Raw genomic sequence first — 13,811 nt, forward strand, 5'->3', positions numbered from 1 at the left:
AAAAGCTTGCGACGGCGGAAAAGTACTTTCGATGATCTCTTGATTTTTTCTGGGATTTTAGGGAATTTACATGCGAAAGTCCTAGGACAAAGGTGGCCCAGGGAGCCCACAAGTCAAGGAGGCGCGGGCCCCCTGGCCGCGGCTAGGGGGCTTGTGGAGTCCCTGCTGGCCCCCTGCCCTGATTCTCACGCTTCCCGATATTTTTTTCTTTCAGAAAAAATCTTTTTGGCAGTTTCGTTCCGTTTGGACTCCGTTCAAAATCCTCCTCTGAAAGGGGTCAAAAACATGGAAGACAGGAACTCGCACTTGGCACTGAGTTAATCAGTTAGTCCGAAAAAATGTATAAAAGGTATACAAAACATCCAAAGTTTGAGAAGATAATAGCATGAAACCATCAAATATTATAGATATGTTGGAGACGTATCAGTGAGCGGCTCCCCTTATCTGAGCTAAGTCATGTTGGAGATCGGACGAGGTTCTATTGCGGTGCGTATCCCGAAATCCACCGTTCTGATTGGGTCGAGCTTGGTATTTGTCTTTTCTTGTGGGAGTGCGAATTCTAGATCCGTAAACGGATCTGGTTTTCTCGGGTTTAGACTTAATTTTCTACCGCAGATCATTCCAGTCTTTGGGTTGAACTAGTTCCTTTTGCTTGTCCCGTCCTTGAGGAGGACGCTCTGCTTGATCGTCTTGTGCGATTCTTGGTGGTGCAGGTTCCAAGACCTCGTCTTCAAACTCTGGTAACAAGCGTCGATACGCGTAACTTTTGGTTTGCCCTTGTCGTTCCTCTTCGCACCCTTCTTCGGCGGCCAAAACCTTAGTCCATCTTTCATTAATGGAATCATGTTTGGCTTCGAGTTGTCTCTCCTTTAGCTTGAGGCTCCGAGCAGTGGCGATGAGTTGTTTCCTGAATACTTCCTGATCCAGTGGGTCTTCGGGGATGATAAAATATTCGGCTCCCAGGCTCTCCTCCTCCTCGATCGGAGGGACAAAGTTGTTTTCTTCGAAATCACCAAGATCTTCAGGCAGGTCTGTGTCCATGTATCCCATTAGGTCGGGGTCGTATGCGTGGTCCGAAGGTTTGGGGGATTCGACGAGATTTTTTGTATCCTCGAGATCTGAATTTTCCCATGTGCATGCATTGCTTTCCATGCCCTTACGAGCTTTAGTCTTTTGTGCTCGCGGCGGCGCTTGAGGGTTCGTCGCCAGTGTTCTTGGTTGGGGTGTGTGACAGCCCGAGACCGACGCTCCAGAAGATTCCCCTCTTTTCCGTTCCTGGCGTGTGTTTATTTTTATTTGTCGCATCATCATCGCATCATGCACATCATCGGCATTGCATCGGCACACCGTTGCCACCAGTTTTCAAAACTTGCATCCGTTATTAGTTGTCGGTTCTCTCCGTTCTCATCGTTGCCCGTTTTGAGCCCGAGCACACACGCACGCGCCCGCGGCATCATCAAAACCTTGTTTTCAAAAGTGTGTATAAAACTTCCTCTGATTGGTTTGAAACTTGATATGCGGTCTTATTTTAACATAGGTAGGCCGCCTGCCAATTTTCGTCTCAATCGGAGTCCGTCTGGTACCCGAACGATCGACCGTAGTGGCACCGTATTCGGTTATTCGTCGGACGTGTTTCGGTGTTTTAAATCGCGTTGTCGCGCCGCTCCATTTCCCTCTCGTCTCCCGCTTAGCCCTCTACACAGCCACTAAGTCCACCTTGCCTCAGCCCGCGACCGGAGCCGTCCGATCGCGACCGCGTGGTCGAAATCGGATGTAAAACGCCCCTAAAACCTAACCCTAGAACCCCTTTACTATAAATAGGCGTCCTCCCGTGCCAAATTTTCCTTCTCCCACCTCCTGCATCGATTTCCGCACCGAGCCGCCACCACCTCGCCACTTGGCGCCACCCAAAGGACCGGCCACCACTTGAGTCGCCGCCAGCCGACCTCACAACCAACCGGAGCGCGCCACGTGTCCCCTCCAGCGCCTCCCACCGCCGCGGCCCGCGTGACCCATATCGAGCCAACCAGGGCCCGAACCGCCCCGCGCCCCCTGCTCGCTCGGGGAGAGGGACTCCCGAGCTGCAGCACCCACCGCCTCGACATGCGTTGTCCAGCGAGCCCCGGTCGTCGGAGCAAGCCGCTGCAGCCAGTCGGTCCCGCGCCCAGGTCCTGCTTGCCGTAGCTCCTCCGTGCTTTCATGGAGAGTCGCCGCCCCGCGCATGCCCTGCCATGGCCGCCCGTAGCTTCTCCCGTTGCCGGATCTAGGATCTCCGAGCCTGGATCCGTCGATTCCCGTCGTTCCTGTGCCGTTCTGGCCACCAGGGAGCCCAGCGCCACCGCCTGCAACACGCCGCCGGCATGGGAGCTTGAGGAGATCGACTCCCCTGCTCGTGTTGACCGGTGCCAGGTGGGTTGCACGAGCGCCTCGCCCCGTGGGCCGCGTCGACCGGCCTCCCAACACGCCTCGGCCGAGTGCTCCTGAGGCCCTGTTCCAGCCGCCTCATCGCCCAGGCCCATCACCGCCTCGAGCAGCCAGCCTCTCCACCTAGGCCAAAGCCCACGAGGTGAGCTAGCCTCCAGCCCCGCCTATTCCCCGCCCTAGGCGACTTTTAGCTGAGATGTGCTTGCCCTGTTAGGCCCATGTATGATTTAGGCCCACTAGCATATTTTTAGGATTTTTATTTCGAATTTATTAATTCCAGAAAATTGTCGGATTCTATAATGCCTGTAGATTTCAAACCGTGTGTCGGATCGAGATGTATCATATATGTAACTCGTGTATTTTTTTGCGTAGAATCATAATTTGGAACTTGCATGAATGTTTGGGGTGGTTTGACCCATTGTTTACCTAGTTTTGCATGCTGTCGTAATAGGGGATTTTCCCGTATTAATTTTTGTGCGTGTCCAGATTGCTCAAATCCCGTAGTTTAAATGTTCGTGTTATTAGGGACCTTTTGCATGTATTTTATTGTAGTTGTTTGCATTTTAGCATGTAGGTTCCATCGCTAGTTTGTTATTGATGTTATAGTCCTAGGGTAGGGTCATAGGACTGTCATGTAGGTCCTACCCTAGGACTACCCCTCGTAAGGGACAAGGCCCTTAGTCAGTTCCGACTGAACTAAGGACTTCCCATCATCCAGTCGGTAATGGACCCTCCACCATCCAGTCGGAGGTGAGCATTCGGAGTATATCAAATTAACCGACTAGATTCCAGTCTGTGCATCATAACCCCCCAGGAGGGAAACGGTCGTACGTTTCCATGTGCCTTTATTAGCATTTAAGACATACGTTACCTGTAACGTAGGCATTTATTCGCCACTACTCCACCCCTGTGCACCGAACCGTTGTGGAGGGCAGCGCACTCTATATAAGCCGCCCTCCCCCACTGGAGCAAGGGTTAGCAATTCACTGTATTCCATATTCCACTCGACAACAAGTTCCCAGAGCACTGAGACGTAGGGCTATTACCTCCACCGTAGAGGGGCCTGAACTCATACAACCTCGCCGTAGCTAAGGCTTTGCCCATCCTTTCGTACCCTACACATCTACTGTCAGACTTATACCCACGACAGTTATCTCATGTTTAGTACACATGGACAACTCCCATGAAAGTCCCCGCCAACCTGGCCGGAACGAGCATGAGATCGGCGAAACATCCGGCGCTCGCCGTCCACCTCGCCGTTCTGCCAGTCGGCACACTCGACGGAGCAACGTGGAGTTGTTCCGCACGCCCATCCTCAACTTGGCTGCCGCTGCCAAGATAGCCGATTCCCTTCAGCCGACTGATTCAGAGGCTGGCAGGGGGATCGAGCAAATCCGCGCCCTGCTGCACACAGCGCAGCAGCAAAACTCGGCGGTCTCCCAGTCGCACAACAGGATCCACAATAGTTATGTTCATGCGAACAGGCATCGCTCAGTTCATAGCCCTGGTTCTCATCAGCGACACAGGGGAGGCAGCCGTTCCATAAATCCCGAAGATCGTCGACGTTCACGCACCCCTCCGCGGGGTGGGCCCTACGGGCCCCGACATCATGATGGTCGGCGTTCAGTTGGTGACACTTACGACCCAAGGCCCGATGTGAGAGGGTGTATCGCCCAGCGGAGGGTCGACAGGGGCCGAGCCCACCGCGGTGATCACGATATTGACCGTCCGAGTGAAAGCAGGGCCATCGTTTCTGGTCCCGAGTGTTTTAGTCGAGCCATCCGTTTGGCTGATATCCCTCCCAACTTCCGATTGGCGACGGGGATCAGCAAGTTTACAGGAGAATCCAAGCCAGAAACATGGCTGGATGATTACCGAGTGGCAGTCCAGATCGGAGGAGGGGACGACCACGTCGCCATGAAGCACCTCCCTCTGATGCTCGACGGCTCGACGCGAGCGTGGCTGAACCAGTTGGCCCCCTCAAGCATCTACAGCTGGGCAAATCTGGCCCGAGTGTTCATCAGGACCTTCGAAGGGACGTGCAAGCGCCCTGCTGGCCTCGTGGAGCTCCAATACTGTGTCCAGAAGCAGAATGAGCCCCTACGCGATTTCATTCAGCGTTGGACGACCCTCTACCACACGGTGGAGAACGTCACAGAGCATCAAGCAGTTTGCGCCTTCAAGGCAGGCGTGCGGTACGGGGATATGTACCTGAAGTTCGGCCGAACAGGCGACATCTCCATGAGCAAGATGATGAAGATAGCGGCACGCTATGCAAATGGCGAAGAAGAGGACCGCATCTGAAGCGGCAAGCACAAAACAGTCGCCGATGGAGATGGGAGTAAAACTCGGAAGCAGAAGCAAAAAGCTCCATCCAATCCGCAGGCAGAAGCTGCAGCTGTTACCAACGCCAAGTTCAAAGGCAAGGGGAAGGCTCAGTTCACCCCCAAGAAGAAGCAGTTCAACAATCCCATCCTGGACCAGCCATGTCTGATTCATACGAAGATGGATGAAGAGGGCAACGCCATATATCCGAGGCATACCACTCGGCAATGTCGCCTCCTGATCCAGGGGTTCGGCGAAGGGCAACCGAGTGAAAAGGACAATGGACAGGATGAGGAGGATAAGGAGGATCCGTTCCCCCAAGTCCATGCAACACTGATGATTTTCGTTGACGTTGAGAGCAAGAGTCGACTGAAGCTGGTGAACAGGGAGGTGAACATGGCCACCCCTACCAACCCCAAGTTCCTCAAATGGTCTCAGACTGCAATCACCTTTGACCAGTCGGATCATCCAGCACACGTACCCACCCCAGGGAGACAGGCTCTGGTCGTCAACCCGGTGGTGGAAGGAGTCCGACTGCGCAAAGTCCTCATGGACGGCGGAAGTGGCTTGAACATCATGTACGCCGACACTCTCAAGGGGATGGGCATTCCGATGTCCAAACTCAGCGAGAGCAGCATGCAGTTCCATGGAGTCGTCCCTGGACGAAAGGCCAAGTCACTCGGCCAGATCGCGTTGGACGTCGTTTTCGGCTCCGACAAGAACTTCCGCAAGGAAAAGCTGACGTTCGAGGTGGTGGACTTCCAGAGCGCGTACCACGCAATTCTGGGCCGCCCGGCGTATGCACGTTTCATGGCCCGTCCATGTTACGTGTACCTGAAGCTAAAGATGCCAGGCCCAAAAGGCGTGATCACTATCACAGGTAATCGACAGCGGGCCGAAGAGTGTCTACAGCAGGGGTCAAGGATCGCCGATCAGCAGATGGCTGTCCTCGAGCTTGATGAGTACAAGAAAACAGTCGACCCCGCTGACTTGATGCGTGCGACGAAGCCAGCTTCGGAGTCTGCATTCCAGTCGGCGGGAGAGACGAAGAAGGTCAGCATCCACCCGACAGACGACACTGCTGCCCCGACGAACATCTCCACCACCCTCGATCATAAATAGGAAGTCGAGCTCACCCAATTCCTCCGTGAGAACTGGGACATCTTCGCATGGAAGCCCTCTGACATGCCAGGTGTACCCAGGGAGTTGGCTGAGCACCGACTGCATGTGGATCCCGCTGCTCGGCCTGTCCGAGAACGCCTGCGTCGGTCCGCCACGCACAAGAGGAAGGCAATCGGAGAAGAAGTGGCCAAGCTTTTGGCAGCCAACTTCATTCGCGAGGTACACCACTCCGAGTGGCTTGCCAATGTTGTCATGGTGCCCAAGAAGGACAAGTCGCTCCGAATGTGCATCAACTTCAAGCATCTCAATAAGGTCTGCCCGAAAGACCATTTTTCACTCCCCCGCATCGATCAAATTCTCGATTCGACTGCGGGTTGCGAGCGTTTGTCATTTCTTGATGCCTACTCGGGCTATCATCAGAATCGTCTGTATGGCCCCGATGAATTAAAAACAGCCTTCATCATCCCATTCGGGTGCTTTTGCTACATCACTACGCCATTCGGCTTGAAGAATGCAGGAGCTACCTTTATGCGCATGATCCAAAAATGCCTCCTCGACCAGATCGGTCGGAATGTGGAGGCGTATATGGATGATATCGTAGTCAAGTCACGCAAAGGTTCCGACCTACTGACTGACTTGGCAGAAACATTCGCCAACCTTCGTAGGTACGATATCAAGCTCAACCCCGCCAAGTGTTCATTTGGCGTTCCCAGCGGAAAGTTCCTCGGTTTCTTCGTTTTCGAATGAGGGATCGATGTCAACCCCGAAAAGATCGGGACCATCGTGCGAATGGAGAGGCCGGTCAGAATACACGATGTTCAACGGCTCATAGGTTGCCTGGCGGCTTTGAGCAGGTTTATCAGTCGACTCGGCGAGAAAGCACTCCCTCTGTACCGACTCATGAAGAAATCAGATACTTTCGAGTGGACAGATGAAGCCCAAGTTGCATTCGACGACCTCAAAGTCCTACTTTCCACCTAGCCGGTTCTTACTGCTCCGCTCAGTAAAGAGCCCCTTCTTCTGTATATCGCGGCTACAAATCAAGTCGTCAGCACTGTTCTTACGGTCGAACGAGAAGAAGAAGGCAAAGTATACAAAGTTCAGCGGCCAGTGTATTACGTCTCCGAAGTCCTGACCCCTTCCAAGCAGAGGTATCCCCACTATCAAAAACTTATCTACGGGATTTACATGACTGCGAAGAAGGTGGCTCATTATTTCCAAGACCACTCGGTGTCTGTCGTTTCTGATGCTCCGTTGTCGGAAATCCTCCACAATCGGGACGCATCGGGCCGAGTGGAGAAGTGGGCAATGGAGATGTTGTACTGTGATATCAAGTTCGAGGCCAAGAAAGCTATAAAGTCTCAAGCTCTGGCTGACTTCATAGCAGAATGGGTAGAACAACAGCAACCGACCCACATCTACTCGGCTCATTGGACGATGTTCTTCGATGGGTCCAAGATGTTGAATGGCTCCGGCGCTGGCGTTGTGATCGTATCGCCAAAGGGCGACAAACTCAAGTATGTGCTGCAGATACACTTTGATTCCTCCAACAATGAGGCAGAGTATGAAGCTCTCCTTTATGGACTGCGCATGGCCATCGCACTCGGCGTTCGTCGCCTGATGGTCTATGGCGATTCGGATTTGGTGGTTAATCAAGTGATGAAAGAGTGGGACGTCAGGAACCCCACCATGACCACATACTGCAATGTAGAGAGGAAGCTCGAGAAGAAGTTTGAAGGTCTAGAACTCCACCATGTTCCGCGACTGAAACCAAGCAGCTGATGAGTTGGCAAAACTCGGATCCACTCGGAGACCAGTCCCGAGTGACGTCTGCCTCGAGCACCTCCACCTTCCCTCAGTTAAAGAAGACCCTTTCACAGAGGAACCAGTACAACCAAAGAGCTCGACAGATCCGACTGAAGTCGACGTACCTGCTGTGGTTGATCTGATCATGGAAATTCTTGCTGTCATCCCCGATTGGACAGTGTCGATCATTGCATATATCCTGAGGCAGGAATTACCAAAAGACGAAGTCCAAGCCAGGCAGATAGTTCGCAGGTCAAAGTCGTTCACTGTCATTGATGGCCAGTTGTACAAGGAAAGTGTTTCAGGCGTTCTTCAACGATGCATCTCCCCAGAGGAGGGACAGTTAATCCTGGAAGAAATTCACTCGGGAACCTGCAGTCATCACGCCTCTTCAAGAGAAATCGTCGCCAAAGCATTCAGAGGTGGCTTCTTCTGGCTACAGGCGAACGAAATGGCTAAAGATATGGTCGACCGATGTGAAGGCTGTCAGTTCTACTCCAACAAGTCCCACAAGCCAAAATCTGCATTGAAGACAATCCCTCTTGTTTGGCCGTTTGTGGTATGGGGATTAGATACAGTCGGTCCATTCAGGACAGGCCAAGGAGGATACACACATCTGTTGGTGGCAGTCGACAAGTTCACAAAATGGATTGAAGCCAAGCCCATCAAGAAGCTCGACGCCCTAACAGCCATCATGTTTGTCAGGGACATCATCTCCAGATTCAGGGTACCTCACAGCATAATCACGGACAACGGGACAAACTTTGACTCGGACAGATTGAAAGGTTTCTGTGCAAGCCAAGGTATCCGAGTGGATTTTGCATCTGTGGCGCATCCTCAAACAAACGGACAAGCAGAGTGGGCGAATGGACTTATCCTGCAAGGTTTGAAGCCCCGACTCCTGCGGGAGGTGGGGCATGCCGCTGGCGCATGGGTCACCGAGCTATCTTAAGTGCTTTGGGGTCTCCGCACAACCCCGAATAGATCTACAGGGCAATCACCGTTCTTCCTCGTTTACGGAGCAGAAGCGGTCCTTCCGAGTGACTTGCTCCACAATGCTCCACGAGTCGAACTCTTCTCCGAAGCTGAAGCAGAACAAGCAAGTCAAGACGGAGTGGACCTTCTAGAGGAGGACCGCGAGATGGCACTGACTCGCTCAACCATTTATCAGCAAGATCTGCGGCGTTTTCACGCGCAACACGTCAGGAGTCGTACATTCCAAGAAGGCGACCTGGTGCTCCGAGTGGATCAGCAAAGATCTCACAAGTTGGCTCCCGCCTGGGAAGGACCCTTCATCATCTCCAAGGTGCTGAACAATGGGGCATACCGACTCTACAACATCGACAGGGAAACAGATGAGCCGCGAGCATGGAACGGAGATCTCCTGAAGCGCTTCTACACGTGACCGTCGACTGAAGCTATGTAAAGAACAAGTATTGGTGAAATAATACAAAGCAGATTGAGTTTTTGCAGATTCAAAATTCTTCCGCGGTCGCAGACTCCGGTCTCAAAAAAAACTGAGCTCCGATCAAGAATCGCCTAAGTACTGACTTTCTCCGAGTGTGCACTAAACGTCGCACTCGGGGACTTAGCTGCGATCAAGAATCTCCTAAGTACTGACTTCCTCCGAGTGTGCACTAAACGTCGCACTCGGGGACTTAGCTGCAATCAAGAATCGCCTAAGTACTAACTTTCTCCGAGTGTGCACTAAACGTCGCACTCGGGGACTTAGCTGCGATCAAGAATCGCCTAAGTACTGACTTTCTCCGAGTGTGCACTAAACGTCGCACTCGGGGACTTAGCTGCGATCAAGAATCGCCTAAGTACTGACTTTCTCCGAGTGTGCACTAAAAGTCGCACTCGGGGACTTAGCTGCGATCAAGAATCGCCTAAGTACTAACTTTCTCCGAGTGTGCACTAAACGTCGCACTCGGGGACTTAGCTGCGGTCAAGAATCGCCTAAGTACTAACTTTCTCCGAGTGTGCACTAAACGTCGCACTCGGGGACTTAGCTGCGATCAAGAATCGCCTAAGTACTGACTTTCTCCGAGTGTGCACTAAACGTCGCACTCGGGGACTTAGCTGCGATCAAGAATCGCCTAAGTACTGACTTTCTCCGAGTGTGCACTAAAAGTCGCACTCGGGGACTTAGCTGCGATCAAGAATCGCCTAAGTACTAACTTTCTCCGAGTGTGCACTAAACGTCGCACTCGGGGACTTAGCTGCGGTCAAGAATCGCCTAAGTACTAACTTTCTCCGAGTGTCCACTAAACGTCGCACTCGGGGACTTAGCTGCGATCAAGAATCGCCTAAGTACTGACTTTCTCTGAGTGTGCACTAAACGTCGCACTCGGGGACTTAGCTGCGATCAAGAATCGCCTAAGTACTAACTTTCTCCGAGTGTGCACTAAACGTCACACTCAGGGACTTAGCTGCGGTCAAGAATCGCCTAAGTACTAACTTTCTCCGAGTGTGCACTAAACGTCGCACTCGGGGACTTAGCTGCAATCAAGAATCGCCTAAGTACTAACTTTCTCCGAGTGTGCACTAAACGTCGCACTCGGAGACTTAGCCGCGATCAAGAATCGCCTAAGTACAAATTTTCTCCGAGCGTGCACTAACCGTCGCACTCGAGGACTTAACTGCGATCAAGAATCGCTTAAATGAGAAAGCTTCCTTCGACTGTATTCTACAGATACACTCGGGGACTCAGCAGACCCTCATTGAGGCTCATGTGGACGTCAAGACCACTGACAATTACATGAGTAGCAGACCCTCATTGAAGCTCATGTGGATGTCAAGACCACTGACAATTACATGAGTAGCAGAACCTCATTGAGGCTCATGTAGATGTCAAGACCACTGACAATTACATGAGTAACAACCCGCTCCGAGTACGACCTGACAGTCGCACTCGAAGACTTAGCCGCGATCACGAATCGCCTAAGTACTCTATTGCCTTTGAGTGTATCCTGCAAGTTCACTCGGGAACTCAGCAGACCCTCAGTGAGGCTCATGCAGATGTCAAGACAACTGACAATTACATGCTCCGCATGTTTGCCATTGGCTTCACCAAGAAACGCCAAACAAAAACACGAGCCAAATTTGTATCAGCAACTCTTTGGCAAAAGAAGAGCAAAAGGTTCGATTCAAATTCAAAGTTCACCTAAGGATAGTTGGCTCGGTGTAGATCAAGCTTATCCACACCGAACCAAGAATGTGACGGCCAACAGCAGTGGCCAAATTTTATTACAATCAACACTCGGCATACCGAGGTAAAAGTTTTCTCAAGCGTCGTCAGGACTGGTGATGGGACTGGCAGGCTCTACGAATGTATCGAGGTCGATCCCGTCGGCGATGCGGGTGGCGCTCTCAAGAAAGGTCTCCATGAAGTCTTCGAATCGAAGCTTTTTCGTGTTCGCGACCTGCAACGCCTTCAGCTTCTCTTCGCGCACCTCCTTGCAATGCACTCGGACCAGAGACAGAGCGACGTCCGCACCATAGCGAGCCGCAGACTTCTTCCATGACTGCACTCGGTTCGGGACCTCCTCCAGCCGAGTCATCAAGCCTTCCATCTCGTGCCGAGACTCGTCTTCAGGCCAAAGCTCCTTGTCGATTCGGCCGACGACTTCTCTCAGTCGACCGATGAAAGGTCCAACTTTGCCCAGCCGAATGTGCGCTCGGAGCAGATCTCGATTGGCGTCCTCGCCGAGTGGAATGTTCTCAAGCATCGACCGCTCAACGTCAGTTGCTTCAACCTCAGCGTCCATGCAAAAATCTGCAAAGACAGGATGACCAAACAGTCAGCGCAGAATGAAATGCACGGTCCACAAGCACTCGGAAAAATAAGACTTACCACCCAGAAGCGCTATCATCTTCCGGGCCCAATCACTAACGTAATTTTCCTGTGCTATGCACCGCCTGTTCAGCATCTTCATCTGCCCCATCAGCTCCGTCCTTTGTTTCCCCATTTTCTCCACCTCAGCAGTCAAAGCCTTGTTCGCCTCACGAGCCTGCTGCAACGACTTTTCTCGTTCCGCCAGAACATCCTTCATACCAGCCATTGCAACCAATACCGCATCCAGTTCACCAGCAAACTGAACCTTTTCAGCCCTAACAGTCTCGTACGTTGTCCCCATCTCGCAAGTTTTCTGCCAGTCAGCGCCAAGAGACGGTCAGACAAATTCAACAATAAAAAATCTAAGTTCTTCAGACCGCTGCCGACGCAAGCAGTCGACAGCGGTCTCGGGGACTACACCCAGTGGGTTCACTAAGAGTGACCCCACTGGCATGAAACTCAAACAGGTCCGCCCTATTGAGCTACATGACAACACCTAAGCCTATGAGGCTACTACTACCCGACCTGAGTAAAATTACTCTCGGGGACTCATTCAGTAGGTGCACTCCGAGTGCTCCAACTGTCAGCATTCGAACAGATTAATTTTTGATCTGCTCAAGTCAACAAAAAATGTGTATAAAGACAACTGCCGGTGCAAGCACTCGACAGAAGTCTCGGGGACTACACCCACTGGGTTCACTAAGAGTGAACCCATTGCAAAAATCATACGATATCCAAGCACACCCACTGGGTTACAAGAGAAAAGTAAATACTTACTAGCCCACTTACTCGGATATCGTCCTGCAGTTCCAAACTTCGCTGGTACAAGGACGCGATGGAGTCGTACGCCTTCTTGGCCTCTCCCGCCATCAGCTCCGCCTGCACCATGGCCCCCTTGGCAGCTCCCACCTGATCTTCTAGGAGGCGCTGGACGTTGTACTCGACAGTCGACGGGCCTGGCATCGTAGGAGGCTCCTTTGGCATCCCAAGGCCCGCTCCAGTCGGTCCAGCAGCGATCAGCGTCGTTTCAGTCGATAGCATCACCTCAGTCGGCGGCGCGTCCGTGGCGAGAGTGGTAACCGGCGGAACAGCCTCAAGGACAGGCACCGCAGCTTGCTCAGACCTTTCCTGGTCGTCATCCTCCACAAAAATCACCCCTGAGAGAAACCCGACCGAACGGCGTGAGACCACAGGAAAAAGGCAAGACCAAAGACAGAATTGGTGACGCAATAACATAAGCTTTCGGAGTCACTACGACGCACCTGGCTGGGATGTGGAAATGTTGTCCATGTCCATGGAGTCATCCCCCTGGCGTGTCGGAGAGGTGGCAGAGGTTGCAACTCTGTCGAGTAAAATACATTCGACCAATAAGCAGGAGTTCAATCAAGTACTGAAGGAAGATAGAAGGACAATGCACTTACGTTGAGGTGACGGGAACTGTGACCCTCATCCGTGGCAAGGCCTTCCGAGGCTTAGATCCACTCGGTTTTGCTGCTTTGGAGGGTTGGCCCGCGGGCTCAACGGTAGAATCCATGGTCCTCTTTGCGCTCCGAACGCTCGGAGCCACGGGAACGGCTGGCGAGGCACTCGGTGCCACAGGAGCAGCTGGAGGAGCTGGCGGCGCACTCGAGGACGCTGGAGGAGCTGAAGGAGCCACTGGTTCATGACGAGGCTTAGTCCGAGGCTCTGGCTGCGGAGGCGGCGAGTTCTGCTCCTCATCTGCCTCTTCTTCTTGTGCGGACTCCTCTTCCGTCTCCCCGTTGTCACAGACGTACTCACCGCTCTCCACGCTGCCCTCCTGGCTGCCTTCTTCCTCCTCGGCCGGATTCCCGTTCGAGACGGGAGAAAACCAGTTAGTCCACTCCTGCACGAGATACAGTCGACGACATCAGACGTCAGACAGTGATTCAAGAAAGCAATAAATCTAAGACAGTTGTGTGCACTCGACAAGTTGTACTCACTGCGTTTGGAGGAGGGTTGTCCGCCCGGAAGGCCTTCACTCGCCGAGATCCTCTAGGGTTTTCGCAGGCGCCGGTGATGTTGAGGACCCACGACGCCACCATCTCCCCGGTCACGCACTCGACGTTGGTCCGAGTGGAGTCCTCAGGCCCTGTGTAATGCCACATGGCGTGGTGTCGAGCTTGCAAAGGCTGGATACGCCGACCCAGGAAAACCTCCAGCAAATCTATGCTAGTGACTCCCTTTCGGACGACATCTACAAGCGCGTCGACCAGAGGCTGGATCTCGATTTTCTCCGCCTTCGTAAGCGCGAGCTGCCTAGGAGGAGCTGGTCGGT

The sequence above is a fragment of the Hordeum vulgare genome, chromosome 6H (assembly GCF_904849725.1).
Source record: "Hordeum vulgare subsp. vulgare chromosome 6H, MorexV3_pseudomolecules_assembly, whole genome shotgun sequence".
NCBI lineage: Eukaryota > Viridiplantae > Streptophyta > Magnoliopsida > Poales > Poaceae > Hordeum > Hordeum vulgare.